The following is a 17,715-nucleotide window of genomic DNA, read 5'->3' as shown; positions in this document are numbered from 1 at the left end:
GAGTGTTGTTATGTTGGTAAGAGAGAGAATCTAAAATAAAGAATAAACACTGCTTACAATTTTCTCCCTTTGTGACAGTAAATATTTGTTTCATGCTGCCAAATCTGTGGAGCAACAACCAAGCCTGTTCTACATTTCATGTGTTCAAAAGACAAGTTGTCCTGATCAATACAGATGTAATATGTTACTGTGGGAGAAACTCTATCTGGCAGTTGTAAAAATCAATAAAACCGCCAGGATGAGCCAACAAGCTGCAGCAACCAGAACTCACACAAACATGCACAGCGATTCGCTATTCATTGTAGTTTAATTACATTAGTCTCACCTAATCTAATACAATGAGCAGCACAGCTCACAAACATTTTTCTGATAATTTAGCACAGAATCTAATTGGCTCATCGTATATTTTTGAATAGTTAATACCCTTTGGCAATCAAGTGTCTTCAGATGATTTATTAAAATGGATTTGTAGCATGCAGAATAAAATAACTGGTCACACAGTTTCACACAAAACTCAAAACCCTGAAACACAACCTACGTGTGTTCATACTGCATGAATCTGTATGATTCCCACATGAATTTCCTTTGATCAGAATGGGGTGTATGTTTGTAGTATCTTTGCTCTTCAGCTTGTAAAATAGTAACACTTTTGAATAACAATATTAGTTCTTCATTTATTTTCTGGATATTTAGTATTTTGTAATATAACTTCTTTACGTCTTTTAATAATTTCCAATGGCCAGAAAAATAGCCACTTTTCTAATCTATACTTGCTTTGACCTTCTCAACACCTCTCTTTAACTTCGAATCCTGCTTCCCCTCCAAGGATGTATCTTTAACAAGAAGTGCTAAGCCCCCTGAGCAAACCCTCTCACTGCCAAATGCTCTTCTTTTTATCTCACCCATGAAATCCAATTCCTGTGGATCAAAGTGTGACCATGCTTTGTGAGGCTGTGAAACATACTTTTCCAAGGTTGGATTGCACAGGATTTTATATCTGTTATGCTGATACATTAGCAGAATGTCACTTAATGTTGTTTTGTTAAAAGTTGCCTAGGGGTTTCCATCTATCATTTTCCAACTCATAAAAGTATACTGAATGCTTTACAGCATTGTGCAGAAAAACAAAAAATATTTTCCTCTGTTTGCTGAAAACAGCATTTCAGATTGCCACTATACAACAGCCGTCAACAAATTCCCTTTTCCTCCTCTCTACAATTTCAAAAGTTCCTATGCACAGCAAGTTTCCTCTGGCACGAATGGAAGGCACAGCAGGCTTTAAAAATGTTTGACATTTTGGAAAATTTGTTTGTTTTTTTTTTGCTTTTTCGCTGAGAGATAGATTTGATCAAAACCATTTGCATACTTTTACTGTATGCATCTGTAATCTCAAATGTAAAATAGAGCTATGATGGCCTGGTCAGTTTAGCTTATCATAAAGGCTGGAAACAGAGGGAACCAGCTAGCCCAGCTCCGACCAAAGGTAATAACACCAATCGTCATTTTCATTTAACACTACATATAATAAACCAATGATATAAAACATGTAAAATAGTGAGCTTAAGATGAACTTGTAGGCAGATTTGTTTGTGAGGCTAAGCTAAGCTAACCATTTACTACTCTTCGCAAGAAAGCAATAGATCATATACGCGTGGGGGCCATTTTCTGCTGACATTACACTCAGGGTGGGAAGCTCAAGTGCTGAGGTGGTGTGCTGCTGTGTTCCAGGTTGCAAGTTGTGTAAACGCTTTCCAATTGATCAACAAGCGAAAAGCTTATGGATAATCAAAATCTGGAGGGACATCAGACCAGTTTTCAAGGTAAAATTATGTATACGATAACCCATTAGCTAACATTAGCATTCAACAATTTCTTAGCTAACATCTGGATAGTTCTTAGGAAATGTGAAGTGTACTGAGTGGGAGTTTCAAACAGGCTTTTGCTGAATAATGCCATGGTTCCCAAAAAAAAAAATACTTCAATAACTGAAGGTTAAACCAGCAATAAAATCCCAGTCAATCAAAAAACATTTTGGAATTACTAGGACATTCAACCACTATCTCAAAATCTCAGCTAGCTCTGTCATTAAAAGTGTAAATACAGATCTAAGATCAACAAATATGGGCAACTTTTAATGGTTACCAGTGGTCTTCATTGTGTCCTCATCAACACATACAGTGGGAAGATTTTGAGGCTTGGTAGTTATCAGACCCTGACTTAAAATCACATGATCAAGAAACAGAAAAGTAATCATTACCACAGAATGATGACAGCATACTGGACATAACACGGAATAAAACTCCTCCACACTGGTAACATCCTGATAGCTATGATAAACTACTTCCTGTTTCATGACCTGTCTGACAACGAGGGAAAATAAGATGAATTCCCCCTCCCAAACACCTCCTCCCACATCTTTCTCATTAAGTGCAAACTGCAGAATAAGCTTTGGCTTCTACACAACACAAACAAGCAGCTGACTGAGAATCATTACAGTTCCATCATATCACTACACATCATTTTAATTAAATTTATATTAAATTCAATTCTATTATAATAGAATAAGAATCAATAGAATCTAAGAATCTATCCATATAATAGCACTTAATTTTATATTCCATCACAATACAATTCAATATGCAAACCAACCTTACAGATTATGCACTTAAAGGGGCAGGGAGAGAAAAGATAGACAGAGACACTGACCATGTGGTCCTTTTTCATGTCAACACCACAAGAAATAGATTAATGATCTATTTTAATGTTTACAGTGAAAGTGGAGGACACTAGAACACAGTGGCATATTAATGATGCAATTATAAACCAAAGTAATGTTTTAATTGAACTCAACTGACCTGCTATAACCTAGCTTGAACTCGAACTCCTGGTCAGTACAGACTTTAACTGAGTGTTGCTGTGTAATCAAATGCAACAAGGGAGATGTCTGCAGAGGCATCTTTGCCTTGGGAAGTCAACTCCTTGTTTTAATTTTGCCCTGAACCCATGCTCTGCTGCTACGGCAGAGTCTGCTATTAACAGCTCCACAGTCAGAGATTTGAAGTCCTGTAAGCACTCTCTTCTTTGGGAGGAAATCCCACAGCATGCGCTTAATGACCTCCAATCTGTAGCTCTTCAACATAGTGCCAGTGCCCAGATTTCGGAGGTGGGGCTAGGTGCTACTGCAGGTGGTGTTCATGTGGTGACAGTGTTGCAGGTGAATTTAATTACGTTACAGTAGATTGTATCCTGTGTTATAATCTGTCAAAATTCAGATCTTTACATCATTGTTAGATCAATAAAAGATGGAAAATATTCAGTTAAAGCAACCTCTGCATCTATCCCCCCAAATCTGCATGTGTGTACACATTTCATCCTTTGGCATCCAGTTTGCAAGAGAACATGGCAGGGTGCCTACAACACTGGCTTTTGACCCTAAAAAAACCCACTAAAAAGGGTCAACAGTAAGTGTAAAAATAGCAAACAAAGGTTCAACATCATCATGAGCATTAATTAACACACCGTCCTTTAATGTCTTCTTTTGTAACGAATAAACAAAGTTGGAGCCGCAGAAGGTTAATCATGCTGCGTCTTAACAGCACCAGGTTGTTTTCAGTACAAAGCAGCACAGAGTAATTGGCAACCCTTTCATCCCTCCTCCTCATTAAAGACCATGGGTTCATCTCTAATTGTGCTGACCTCACTGTGACCTCTGCTACAGTCACTCCAACAGTGAATCAATGATGCTTCCAGCTGATGTTACCCAGCATGCACCACTAGGTAACACCCTAATCTTCTGCAACCCGTAGAATAAAGTAACCACTGTCTCCATTATGTGGAAGAGTGAACATAATTTTGGTTGGGCCATTTTTAGAGATTCATGGCCATTTGTTGGAGGATGAAAGAGTTTCTGTTTCATCACTGTTTGCAGAAGTGTTAAGGACTGATGACACAGATCACATTCCTTATTCATGCCTTTACCTTCCCTGCAGCTTTGCCTACCTCCATGCTTTTTCTCTCCCCCTTTTTAGCTCAATCTTGTCCTTCTTCCTCCAGCAGCTTATTTGCATCATATCCATCAGGAGGGAGGGAGAGATGTTCTCTTGCTCTTGCTCAAAGGCATAACTAGGCAGACTGATAGAAGATTCATCCCCCCGCCGGCAAGCCTGGACATTCTTTGAAGTTCTCATAAATGGAGTTTTTATAAAGTTTCTTGGGGGAACTCATGGTAAACAGTCAGGCTTCGTGGTGGACCTGCTCCCTGAGGGAGGTGAAGTGAGATCAGCAGGCTTGTTTACTGGCTGAAGTGTTTAACACTTCCCTGTTTATAGTAGCATTCAATGAGTCGAGCCTCCCCACATGCCCAGATGTGAATAGGAGTTTTCTTTGATGTTGGGAAAACGAATGACAATTTATGTAAAAACATAACAGACTTGCAGCTACTTGAAAGAATGAACGATGAAATTTGCATTTTCTTATGCAAATGTTGCCGGGCACAATACACAGTCTTTGAATAAGCAGTGGTTTACTCTCACGTTAAGACCAGCAACGACAGCTGCAAATGATTCTCCTTGTAAATGTGCCCAATGAGAAAACCTGAGCGTCAGTAAAGTTGATCGTAAAATGTTCCACTTTGCCCTTTTCTGTGGCTTACTGAGGCAGGAACATGCCTTTCCCTAGCAAGACAGGAGCAAGGAAACCAAACGCTGCTACTGTTGTCTGCTGCCAAGCACGGCAGCAGCACAGGCAGTGATTAATTCATCACCCACTGTGAGACAGGCTAGCCTCTGGTATCATGCAGCCTGAATATCGACGCTTGCCTTTGCTGCTTGGCAGGTCACTGAGCTAATGAGGTTTTGACTGAAATGTAATAATTAAACTCTTCTCCCTCCACCAGCAGCCCAGCCATTTAATGCCAGGCTGAAAGCCAGGCAGATTAGCTGGCATAAACTGTCATATGCCACACCACCCGACTCCCAAAGTCAGTTAGCTGCAAGCTGAGATGCTGTGTTACTGTGTCAAGTATGAGTCACTAAAGAAGGGTATAAAAAAGAATGCAAGTGTGTATATACATATATAAGTCATGGTATGATAACGAGACATCACAATAATGATGTAGCACTGATGAAAATCAATGAGTGAATTTCCTACTCAACAAGCCCATAGCTTCAGGGCTGTGTTCACTCACTCTCTATTCTTCAGCGTGCCGCACTGTTAGTCACAATCTCTCAGCCTAGTAAAACTCCAAGACAGCAGTCTGCTCATTTAATTACCGGCCCACTGTGATGTCATTTCATTATTGTGTTTCTTTTATGAAAGTGGCAGAGGGATAAGATTTTCCTGTCTCAACACAGAGACACTGATGTCATGCCTGCAACACAGATTGAAACACAAGCTGCCTGTAAAATATGACTACGCCTCCATACTCACAGTTCCTTTCATAAAATACATTAATTGGCCTTCAGCTGAATACGGACACGTGTGTTTTTATATTCTCTGCTATGATCACGTTTCCATGCAGAGCTATCAGATGTGATACTGAGGTGAAGTAATCTTAGACGGAGGTGCAGTGAAATTATCTTGGCTACATGTCCAATTTCCAAATTGTAATCATGCAGCATACGGTATAATATGTATAACAAGCAAAAGATATTCCATGTCAGGATCCCCCAACACACTCATATATATAGAATGAACTCTACCAGGTTTCAAGCCCATTTAGAATTTGGCTCTCAAGTAACCCTGATCAAGAAACTGATACCAACCAATCTTACTGATTCTGAGACTAAGCAGCACATTTCTTTGCAAAGATTCAGTTAAGAAATAAGATATGAATATCATTCCAGAATCAATCAGTGACCAACATAATTTTATTACCCAATAAAAATATCATGGAAAATGGCAAAGAAACACTGGCAAAGAAATAGTTTTGACGCAACATTCCCCTATGAGCGGGAACAACAGAGCGAGATTAATCAAATTTGTCATATATGTCTATTGTACTTGCATTTCCTTAAGCGTTCTGAAAAGCCTTGCTGAGTAAATCTTGGCAGTATGAACCTCCAAAGTGAGAGATGCTCTTTCTGAAGCCCCCACTTCCAAACATAAATGTCCCATTCATTTATTCCGTCAATATTTTGTGACGCGCAGTTGGAGCACTCCTACAATGTTCTGAGGCAGCAGTGCAAAAAGATGAACAGCTGGGAAAATGTCTTGTTTTTCTGGTGAAAAATAAAAGGTAAAATATCCTCTTTACATAACAAAGTGATGTGAGAACTTAAGCACAACACACACTCAAAAAAAATACAATTACATGGCTTCAAGTTATTTTATGTAATTTCCTGATTTTCTTTGAATTGCATCTTTTCAGTAATTGTATCCCCCCCCCAAAATAAGTTAAATTGGATGTATGGGGGATACTGTGGATATCAACCTGAAAATCAGATGATGAGGTGCTCAACTGCAGAACATGCCTAAGATCGATGTCTGCCCTTCGGACAAACACCTCGGCATTATTTTGGGAGTTGCAACAGTTTTGCCGAGGATAATCATGACATGATAATCTAATATCGTCCTATTCCTAGCTGTTACATTATCCAGAACAGTTCTGCCTCTATGATGTGTCACACTGAAATTATGGATAAAGGAAAACTTAAAACAGAAATACAGAATGGGGAAAACATTCACTTAAGCAAAGATTCCTCCCACTACATAACTATATCACTGGTGTGAAAACACTCGTTTGTTTATTGTTTCAAAATGAAACGGATCTATTCAGCATCTCATTTTCTATCCCAGTCATGTGTGGAACCCTGCAATGTCTCTGTGCCCCCCCAGGGGCTCCAAGCCCCACAGTTCAGAGAAACCCTGCTCTGCTGGACTCCAAGGGAACAGTAGTTTGGGAACAACTCAAGAAAAAATGTGTCTTGACAACAACGCTGAGGCAGAAAGTAAAGCACTCTCCAATCATACACTATGGACATACAAAACACCACATACACAATTTACAGTATACACTGTTGATCTGCACAGCTCTGTGCTCACTGCAAGAGCCACTTGCCTTCATCACCGAGAAGTATCTCTAGCCTCAGTCTAATCGTTTGATCTACTGAATTATGTTATAATGAATTCTTTAACATTTATGTTTGTTCCTGCTCTCATTGAAATTCTGTGCTTTCAGCAAAGTAATATCATCCTTTTAATGTTGTGAAGAGATGGTAAGTAGATCTGAGGCCTCTATCCTGAGGGTCCTTCATGCAATCTGGTATTCCTCCCACCCCTAACCCACCCTACACACACACACGCACACGCTCCAACACTACCATCTCTCTCTAAGATTACTGGGTAAACAGTGAACTCTTTTCAAGTCAGTGTTTGGGACAAATAGAGTTCAGCTGAAGCCATCGTGCAAATCTTTTCACTTGCATTCATCCTGTATCTCATAACACTGGTGTGTACACAAGTATCAAAAATTGCTCCTTTCCACGTGGCATTTCCTGTATGTTTGCCACTAAAGTATTTTAGGTGGTGTGTGAGTAGATTATAGAGACAAGTAACTGACACAGTCTTCAAAGCACACATTTCAAATGGTTGAAAATTCATATGCTGTGGAGCTACTTCTGACATTTGACACTCAAGGTAACCATGTCTCCTGATCAACAGAGGAGTATGAAATGAGTGCTTACATTGTGTTAACACGCCTGTTAAGATGGGCAGAAAGACTGACGTGCAAGTTGGTGCTCAGAACAAGCTGTGCATGCAGACGAACAGCGTAGGGCTGCTGGAACATGTTTGATACATTTCTACAGACATGATATCCAAAATAGCCCCTGTTTACTCATTTAATCGATTACTAACGGTCTTAAACTAGGGTTAGCATACTGTTTTTAAGAGACTATACAGTATACAGTCGATGTTGGATATTGTGATACCACGATTTAGCATAAGTATTGTTTTTTCCTGGTTTTAAAGGCTGCATTATAGAAAAGTGATGTCATTTTCTGAACTTAACAAGCTTTTACCTACTCATATCCACATTAATGATGATGTATCGAAGATCTTATGTTCCAAGCTATCCCTAGAATATTGTTGCAACATCCATATTGAGATACTTGATCAAAACTATTGTGATATTTATGATTCTGTAGCCCTGTTTTAACATTTATGAAGTGCTTTTCAGAACCTTCTATAATGTTATGATGTAACAATGTTTCTCATGTATCTCAATATCGACAAAAATATCGGAAAATTATTTTAACACCCCAATGTCCAGCTCTATCCCTAAGACATAAAAGTACAATACATGTTTAACCATCTGACCTCATTATAATGTAAACTTCCTTTCCATTTCTTTCAGAATGTGTGAGCAGCTGGTGCAACTCGTATACACTGCAAACTGACTCGAGACTATTCTGGGGAGGACTTATAAAGCTAAAATATGTGCACAACTGTGTGCATTTTGCTGAATTTCTGGCATGAAAAAATATTACAGCAGGGATCAGCTGTGCCACCTGGGACTGGGGTGTATAATTGCTGAAAGCTGCGTGTGAAATCACACTGGGTGCTTCTGTGGGAAATTAACATCAGCCTGAATCACAGGGCTACAGCGAGGCAAGCTGACTTCAAATTGTAGTCACAGAATTGGTTCCACTTATTATTACTGACATAATGAATTCTTACTGACTTAAAGCGATGCTCAGATTTTCAATAAACAAATAATCTAAGTCCCATCAAATCAATTCAATAAAACAACATCCACAGGAAACTAATAAAGCACTATCAAGCACAACTCATTCAGATGTGTTTCTCTAGTTTTTTAAGTTAAACAGATTCTTGAGCACAACCTTTGGAAGTTGCTGATATAACCTAGCCCTCAACTCAGCAAGGAGTGATAGGGTCCCCATGTACAGCCAGCATTAATGAGGTGTTGGCACCATTTAGAACAGTGTCAGGACTCTGAGCAGACCCAAACCACTCTCTGGTCTGGATCCTGTCTCTGCAAATCAACACTGAGTTTAATTAAGCCAAGCCACGCTGCCATTGACCCAGCATTACTGTTGAAGTTGGCAGGGCCAAGGGAAACCTATTTACTGAGAGCAACAAAGCCAGTTTTATATGTCTGCAGGAAAGTAGATTGCAAGGCTAATATTTGGAAATTGTTTTATTTGATTTCTGTATTTATTGAGTGTAATTTCTGAGCTCCTCTGCGGCATTTTTAGCATCAAATGTGCGGGTGTGTGGCCCAGCGGTCAGACGGCAGGCAGCCAGAGGTTTGGCTGGCTGGAAGGACCAGCTCAGGCCTGATTACTAGGGGGACCCCCCCTACAGGAAGAGCTCTAAAGTCCAATAGATTAGGAGCTTTTCCATAAACCACAGGGAGAGGAGAGGAGAGGAGAGGAGAGGAGAGGAGAGGAGAGGAGAGGAGAGGAGAGGAGAGGAGAGGAGAGGAGAGGAGACCCCTAAACACAGTAAACATGATTTCATTTTTACTTTTATTTAAAGATACACAAGTAATTTGAATCTGGAGATTTATAGTTGCAAATGCATTAATACTGAACACAGAATCTAAGGTTTTATACCACTTAACCCAAATGAATGGCTTTAATTATCAGTCGCAGTTGTCCCAAGAAATTTGATATAGCCTAAGTATAGCCAGAGAAGGAGGACCCATAAATAAGGCTGTTTTGACAATAAAACCTGCATTAGAGTTATCAAGAGCTGTTGCAACAAATCTATGAAAGAAAAAAAATAAGAAGAGCTATCAGATATTACCTGAAAGTGTTGGTGTGTCTTGTGGCAGGAGGAACTCACTTCAACTTCAAACTTGGAGGATGGATACAGCTGAGATGATATTACAGGCAGCAATTTCTTTCTGACGCTCTTAGATTCTGAAAGAAAACCAAAAAAAAAAAAAAATTAGTATCTTAATTTCATACTTTTACAGTAGAATAGAAAATTGGGCCTGGTGAAATTTGAAATTCAAATTGTGGCTCCAACTGTCATGTTTGTTTTTACACTTGAGCCATATCAAAATCAAGTAAAATACAATGAATACAAGGTGTTCCTGATGTCAAAACTGTCTCAAAACCCCATTTCACCCTCACGTCACTGACATTTTATGATAGTGTAATGGGATATTTTTGACATGAAATTATAAAAATGATCTACTTTGTACGATACGTTTTTTACAGTGTTGGCACCAAAGGGGGGAAGTAAATGCTAAAGTTCTCTTATTTTGGAGATATATTAGCAGTAACTGAACTGAACTAACTTAAGAGTTCTTCTTCTCCCATTGAGAACACACTGCTTTTCTCTTCAAATGAGTAACATGACATGTAAGTGTGCACTCAACTGTTTGTGTGAAGACCATCTGTGATGACTATTGCTGAATGTAATGAAACCATCAGTGAAAATACAAGAATCATATTTCCAAAACAGGTCTGATGTCTGTAAAATAACATCAAGCAGAAGAGGATTTTCCATGTGGCTCATAAAAACTTTAGTGAGAAGATTTAAGTGCCATAGACCAAACTAAAACGAGCTTGTGCTGTTCCATAATCACATCAGTCTTGATGTTAGCATCAGCACAGACAGGTCACAAGCACACAACAAGCCTCCACAGCAACAACAGTCAGTTAAAGATCATCTTCTCTGCTGTGTGAGATACAGTCACTGGTTCAGCCAGGCATCACCACAGCTAATCAAAGTGGATAAGAAATGCATTAGTCCACACAGGAGCCGGCTGCATTAGCTTGGGCCAAAGCAGGCCACGTAATTGACTAGAAAATCTAAGTCAGTCAGTCAGTCAGTCAGTCACAGAGGACTTGAAATAGCCTCTCGATGAAACACACACACATACACACAGTGCAGCCTCTATTTCTTCAGCGTGTGGTGCAAAGAGAGAAGCCTGTCCCTCAGAAGTGTTGCTATTTCTATTTACCACAAGGCCCCACATATTCTATCATTAGGGAATCTAGGAGGGGAAGGGAAATACCACTGGGAAACACATGGACTCCATATAGCCATACTAAGCAACTGAACTGACAGACTGGATTGCCATGTTACTGGTAACAGGTTCTATTAGCTAATCATCCATTTGCTAATCATACAAAAGTGCCACAAAAGTGATATTTTTCTACTTCTTTTTTTTACTTACTTGATATACATTCAATCTATGATCATCACATTTATAGTTATGAACACCCAGGATTTGGTGAACCTTTCATAGGAAAATACCAGTGTTGAATTATAGTGTTAGTGTATAGTGTTTCTTTTGTGTTGACGTGTTGTTAGACTGGTTCGGTCAAGACTGGCATGGTTACTTTGGTTGAACCTGCCTCCTGCCTTGATAGGTCACAATGCAAATCATATCTGTTCAAACCACAGCCACTACACAGGAGGTGATGTGTTTTCTACTGCTTTATTCAGATGCATAACGCATGAAGTGTATGCTGTATGTCTTCATTACCTTGCATGTATTTTAACATTGGCAATGGCAATACTATATAAAATGGCACAATGACAATCACTTGTACCAGATGTAAACAAGAAGCAACCATCAAAGAGCCAAAAAGAGGCAGATTTGGGACCCGCTTTTCATGGTGGAAACAATGAAATGTAAGCACAAAAAAAACAACCTACAACCAACATGACATTAACTAACATAAATTACTTCTAATACTGAGGTCATATGCAAAATAAACTCACAGCCCTCTCCGAGATCAACAGACCAATAAATTGGCGCCAACTGGAACTTTTACAAACTATCGCTATTGGCTGAACTTGGCTCTGATAGTTGCCAATGGCTGCACAGCGTCCACCGACCACACAGAGGCGTTCACCATTATTCATGGAGGATATGCTGAGTCAATTATCATAATTTGAGGGCCATTTCTCCTAAAAATATCTTTTGAATCACCCCCCCACAAGAGAGACTCACGTTACATCAGAGAGATTTTTTTCAGAAAGTAATTCTCCACTCCATGAAATAAGCTACCTTCCACATATTACTCTGGCGAAAGGGTTAAAAAATATGGGCTACTGTTAAATCTTTGCCAGACCTCTCGCATCGGACCTGATTTCAGTTTATCTAGTCTCGAATATATAATGAAACCCCAGCACCTTGTCCACAATAGGGACAGGGCACTGATGGCAGCCAGGCAGGCAGGAACACAAACTATTCTGTCAATGTTACGTTACTTCATACTGTACATGTGCTGAACTCTCTTCCAACTATTTCAGCCACATAACTATCCATCCATTCATGAAATTAAATCGCACACTTTACGATCCTCCCTGCCCCGGGAATATGCACAAACATTAGTGAGATAATAAGAGTGGCATTTAATAATGTAACAGGACACGCAACAGAAGTAATCCTGGCCAGTTCAGCCACAGAACAGCACATAGTCCATTGTAAGTGGAACAGATTCTAATAATGTTGTTGTGTTTTCTGGTAATACCAACAGACAAGACTATCAGGTTACCTACATTTATTCAGCAGGACCCACAACATGGAACTCCCCCACTAGCTTACCTCTTGAGATGCTGTTCTCCCCCCAACTCCCCATTACTGTCTCAAACGTGTCCTTCAAAATAAAAGCACATGTATAACATATTCAGTTCCACCACAGATGTAATCTATTAAAATCACACATTTCCTTAAATTCAAAAAGACAGCTCCTGCTATCTTTTCAACTCAAATTAACGACTGTGTACTGCACATCTCTACAATTACTCTGTGTTACTAATGTTACAAAGCCTCACTGTAACTTGTCAGTGGGAGGATGGGAGGGACTAGGGGAGAGAGAGGGGGCCCTGATGTTCATTTCAACAGTTCTAATAAAGTTAATGTCCAAGATTATTCAATGTTGACAGTGACAATCTAAAAAAGAAATAAACATTTAAAATATGACTCAAGAAAACTTGTTGTACCTGTTACTTTTTCCCCAACAAAGCTGGCTATCGGCTTTTTCCTTCTCCCAACTATCATATTTGTATAAGCCTTTAAAAATCCACTATTGGTCATCCTCTAGTAACTAAAATGCCATATAACAGAACCAGCCCGCTCACAAAATGGTATGCATCAGATCTATACTCTGTGAAATCACATTTCTTGAACAAAAACACCAAGTGCATTTGATTAAATGGACAGGGATCTAAGAAAAGTTTCCATCCAGATTACATTACAACACAGTAAAGTTTTATTTGTCATTCTCATGAAACAATATCAAACAGCCAACCTTTGTAGTGTATGATTTTGTGAGCACTGGAGGGCATCCTGTTCCATCTTGACAGACGGACTACGATGTCTTTTAATGCATGTTTCAAATATTTTTCACTATTTTCACCACATGCTCACAATCATGTAAATGGTTTGTACTAGAATTATACAGAGATGACCGATGGTTGGATCCTTTGCCTCACATCCCTCTGTGAATAGGCTGTCCTAACTATCAAGGGAAGATGGAAGTTATGTTCCTTTAAATGTAAACAAATGAAATAGACCTTAATCAGATTTACCAGGTTTTGGAGTAATCCGAACATTATGTGCATGTACCCATCATGCTCGAGAGTTCTCAGTGAAATGCACAGTACCATACAGTATGTATGTCATGTACCTTAAAGAATGTGCAGTGCATGGCACACAAAGTTAATCTGACCAAGCGAATGTGACTTGGCAACCGTTAAAGTTTAATGCATTTTCAAACCTCAGAATACAATTAATCCAGGACTACTAAATAATCGAGATAGCTATAAAGTCATCAACTGTATCAGAGGGCAGAAGGCAGAAAGAACATTAGCTTGTAGGCCATTGCGAATTTAACGGAACCCAGTCCTCCAAAAACATTATCTACCACTCAGCAAAATAAATGCTAATATGTGTTGAAACTTATTTGTGACATCTCCAAACTAATGAAAGGGAAGCATTGGTTTACAAACAAGAGATTGAAATGTTTTCGGCCACTTGGAAATTAAAAAATTAAGACCGGTATAGTGCATTGCTGCAAATCACAGATATGTGATATGTTCAAAGATATGTTTAGGTTTTTCTTATGGTCTGGATAGGTTTAGGCACAAAACACACTTGGTGTTTTGGCTTAAAATGCCAGTTTTGGTTACCACAAACAAGGCTTGAGATGTCCTGAGGTCTCGTCAATCACAGCCAGACTCACAAATGTTGAAATGCAGTAAAACCGCCGTCGCTGGGGTGGCAGCCTTCCCACCAATAACTCCTCTACCATCCCCTCCAGGCCCCATCATGACCCTAAGTCATAAACATGTGATGAGAACTTGATATGATATGTTTTGTACAAATGTTGATACTCATGTCAGCATGATAACATGCTAACACTGTTGTTAAATTCATAAGTAGTGTGATCTAAATAATTACAAAAGTAAAGACTCCAACAATGCTAAATAACACAACAAAGGAAAGGCAAAAACCCAAAAAGCATAATATGACCTCTTTAAGTAAATAATCTAAAGCCAAAACATTTAACATACAGTAAGTTTTCCATGTGTCTAATGTGCAAATCCTGGATGTGCTACTGGCTCATAGGAGAAATCAATTATCCCTAAACTATTGAAATCATAATTTAGCTCAACTCTAAAGGAAGAGAATCATCAACACACTACCCCATAGTGCAAACAAAAATAATATTTATGCTCCAGAATTGACAGTGTCCAGATATCTAAGCCAGCTAAGAGATAACTGCCTGGAGATGGGAGAGCTCTTTCATGCATATGCTCCCTGTGGTCTCAGCAGTCTGACAGGGTGACAGTGTAACCATGACCTGATTACCTGTCCCCTGAAGCCTGTAATCACTAAAGCCAGCAGACAGGCACTGTCAGTCCGCTGACAGGGAGGATAATTGAAGGTGATGCTACATGTTGCTAGCCCTGCTAATGAAATATGAAAACAAAGAGCAGGGACGAAGCAGCAGGGCACCAAAAAGGTCTGAGCTCCAGAGCAGCTAAGTTTCTGTCTATTGACCTGACACGTCACACGTCTTAAATATTGGTCTGACGAATTATGATCTGTGATTTAAACTCTGTTACACGCCTACACAATAGCTTTTTAAACAATGGGGTTTTTCCATAGACATTCCCACTAAGTCTGACATTCTGCACAGTTACAGCATAGGCTATTAAAAAAAACATTAATCCTGCATCAGTGATGTCACCCATAACCTTCTGAAGGAAATTCTTTTTAAGTGGATTTGGGTTTATCAGCTAACAACGACAGCCTGAGACAGCCCCTAAAAGAACATCTCTTAAACATGATTGTTTGAATTCAACTGTAGGACACCAACCCCCCGGGGGAAAAAAGTTTGAGAACATCTTCCATCCTGGTAAATATCTGTCCTGGCTGAACTAAGACCTGCGAGGCTGGGAGGGAGCATTCTTCAAGAAGCCATGCCAACTTTAAATGCTTTAACATACAGCTCTGTGAAAGGAGAAGATGCTCCCTGGGCCATCAAGTTATTGAATCATACTGGAGGTTAAGATTCAGACATGATTAAACTATTTCTGGCTTGAGGCACAAAGCGTATTGGACCCTCTGTTCAGTCACTCTTCAGTTCCTGCCCCAATGCTTAACGTTTATCTTCATGAGTTAGCTGGACAGGCCTTACAAACAAACATCTGTAATCCCATCTCAAAGCAACTTTAATGGAAGATAGAAAATACACAGTTCTCATTCTGTGAAAAAAAAAAAATTCAAAAGTTCAACTCAAAACAATATTAGATGACAGTAAGTCAGGTGATTGAGACTGAGCTATATTAGCTGCTTGGTGAACCAAAACTTTACTTTATGTCAAACAGGCGAACACAGAGTGCTTCAGTTGGGCCTGTGTGAACTGGGCCTATTAAAGTTACTGCTGTAACTTTGAAAATACCAACTCAATCACCTGACTTATTGTCATCTAATATTGTTTTCAGTTATTAGACGGTTACCTAAATGTATATTTATCTAATGCTATATATGACCACTGTACTATGACATTACTGCAGGGACTTTCATTATGACTGTGCAGCTCAACTGATATGACCGTGTTTTTTTCAGCTGGTTCCCTCTTGGAGAATATCATGGAAATAAAATACTTTTGGAGCCAGGAAGCAAGTGATGTCGAACTATTCCGAGGAGAAAACGCTCCAACTAGCTAGCTTACCACAGTTTAATACAGCTAACTAGTTAAACAGCGCTGGTGGGGTTTTGTTACAGCGCAGCAGACTCAGTCAAAGTTTTATAAACCTCCTATTAAAGCGCTTCGATTTATCACAACATGGACAGTAAACGTACTGTACTCACATGTATGCTACTTAGCCTCGAAATCATACCATAAAGAAGCCACTGGGCGGTGTAACATTCAGCTGTACGGGACATTTGTTGTCATTATTCTAGGGTGTTTGGGAAACTAACGGACCAGCGTGAAGACCACAGCAGCACCACGAAGCGTCCGTTTGTGGCTCCCCTCCCTCTCAGCCTCCACGGCAGAGAAGACAGACGGTAAACACACTTTCTAACACATTCAGACGGACGAGCTGGCTCTACTTACCCTTCAGCCCTCCCGGTGCTTCGGTAAATACTGTAGTTCTCAGTCTCCAGCAGACAGACTCTCCCCGACACACTCTCGGCCGCGGTGTTAACAAACTGACAAACTCTGAGCCGCGAGAGCTGTAGCTCCTCCCACCACTGTGTCTGCGCGCGCGTGTGTTTGGTTCACCCCTCATGCAGTGTGTGTGTGTGTGTGTGTGTGTGTGTGTGTGTGTGTGATGATAGGTGTGCATGCAAGAGTGTTTACGTGTATGATGGTGTAGTAAGAAATGTTATGCCCGTTTTTACAGTTATTGACTGAATATTGCTGCCTGTATGTTTTAGATTTGATTAATCATTTGACAGAATTAATGGTGAATTGATGCTGCCTTGCAGTAGGGACAGTTTAAAGCTAAACAGACTTTTCAGCTGGCAAATACAGCACAGCATGTCAGCACAAACACAAGCCCAGTATAATAACTGAGCCACTGATATTATTTTCTGCTCTGGCCTGAGGGAGGAAGATGGAAGCTTGTGACTGAAAGGTCACAGGTTCAAGTGTCTGATCCAGCTGAACCGCTGGGAGCATCCAATCCTCCCTCCCTCCCTCTCCAACACTGCTGACTATATATCTGGAAATGGAGAAAGACTTCATGCTGAAGTCACAAGCCATTGTTGTGCTTTGATTCATTCGATGGATGATGTTATGTGTGTGACTACTGTATGTCACATGAAATGAAAATGATAAATAAAAGGCAACATTTTCGCATTCCTTCCAGACACAAATAGTTAGTGTCCCGGAAGTGGCACAGTGTGCAAGGAAGCATTATAAACCCCAGAAGTGCCAGTACAGGGTGCCTGTCCACTGGAGAAAATGTCATATAGTCTGCCCTACATGCTATTAAAGTAGTTATGCAGTGTGCCTCTAAATGTTTAATGGTTTAATGGTGTGTTTTTATCATGGATGTCAGATATGTGACTCAAGTTATTTGGTCTCAAGCAAGTCCTAAGTAATTTCTTCTTGGGCAAATCAAGTCCTTAGTTAAGTCAAGTTGATTCCCAGGTCAGCCACACACCAAAATATTGCCGTCTTTCCCACAATATTCTATCTTTAAATACCTGTCCAAAAAATATGTATGCATGACAAATAATTGAATTTGTGTTATAAAAATTGATATTAA

General features: G+C 39.7%; 1 protein-coding gene across 4 annotated transcripts in view; it reads right to left on the bottom strand.

Annotated features, from left to right (window-relative positions):
- The window catches only part of LOC119018439 (myocyte-specific enhancer factor 2A-like), a 40,365-nt gene extending 23,651 nt beyond the window's left edge, over window positions 1-16,714 (bottom strand). For 2 of the 4 annotated variants that reach the window (XM_037096114.1, XM_037096113.1), the window contains exons 1-2: window positions 16,557-16,714; window positions 9,769-9,884 (exon numbers count right to left, since the gene is read on the bottom strand). The gene's annotated coding sequence lies outside the window, so the exon portion shown is untranslated. The remainder of the gene's footprint in view (window positions 1-9,768; window positions 9,885-16,556) is intronic. The other 2 variants (XM_037096115.1, XM_037096116.1) reach the window with 1 other exon arrangement.
- Window positions 16,715-17,715: the final 1,001 nt, after the last annotated feature.

This window comes from Acanthopagrus latus, chromosome 4 (genome assembly GCF_904848185.1).
Source record: "Acanthopagrus latus isolate v.2019 chromosome 4, fAcaLat1.1, whole genome shotgun sequence".
In the NCBI taxonomy this organism is placed as follows: Eukaryota; Metazoa; Chordata; class Actinopteri; order Spariformes; family Sparidae; genus Acanthopagrus; species Acanthopagrus latus.
This window is presented reverse-complemented; position numbering and strand designations above follow the sequence as displayed.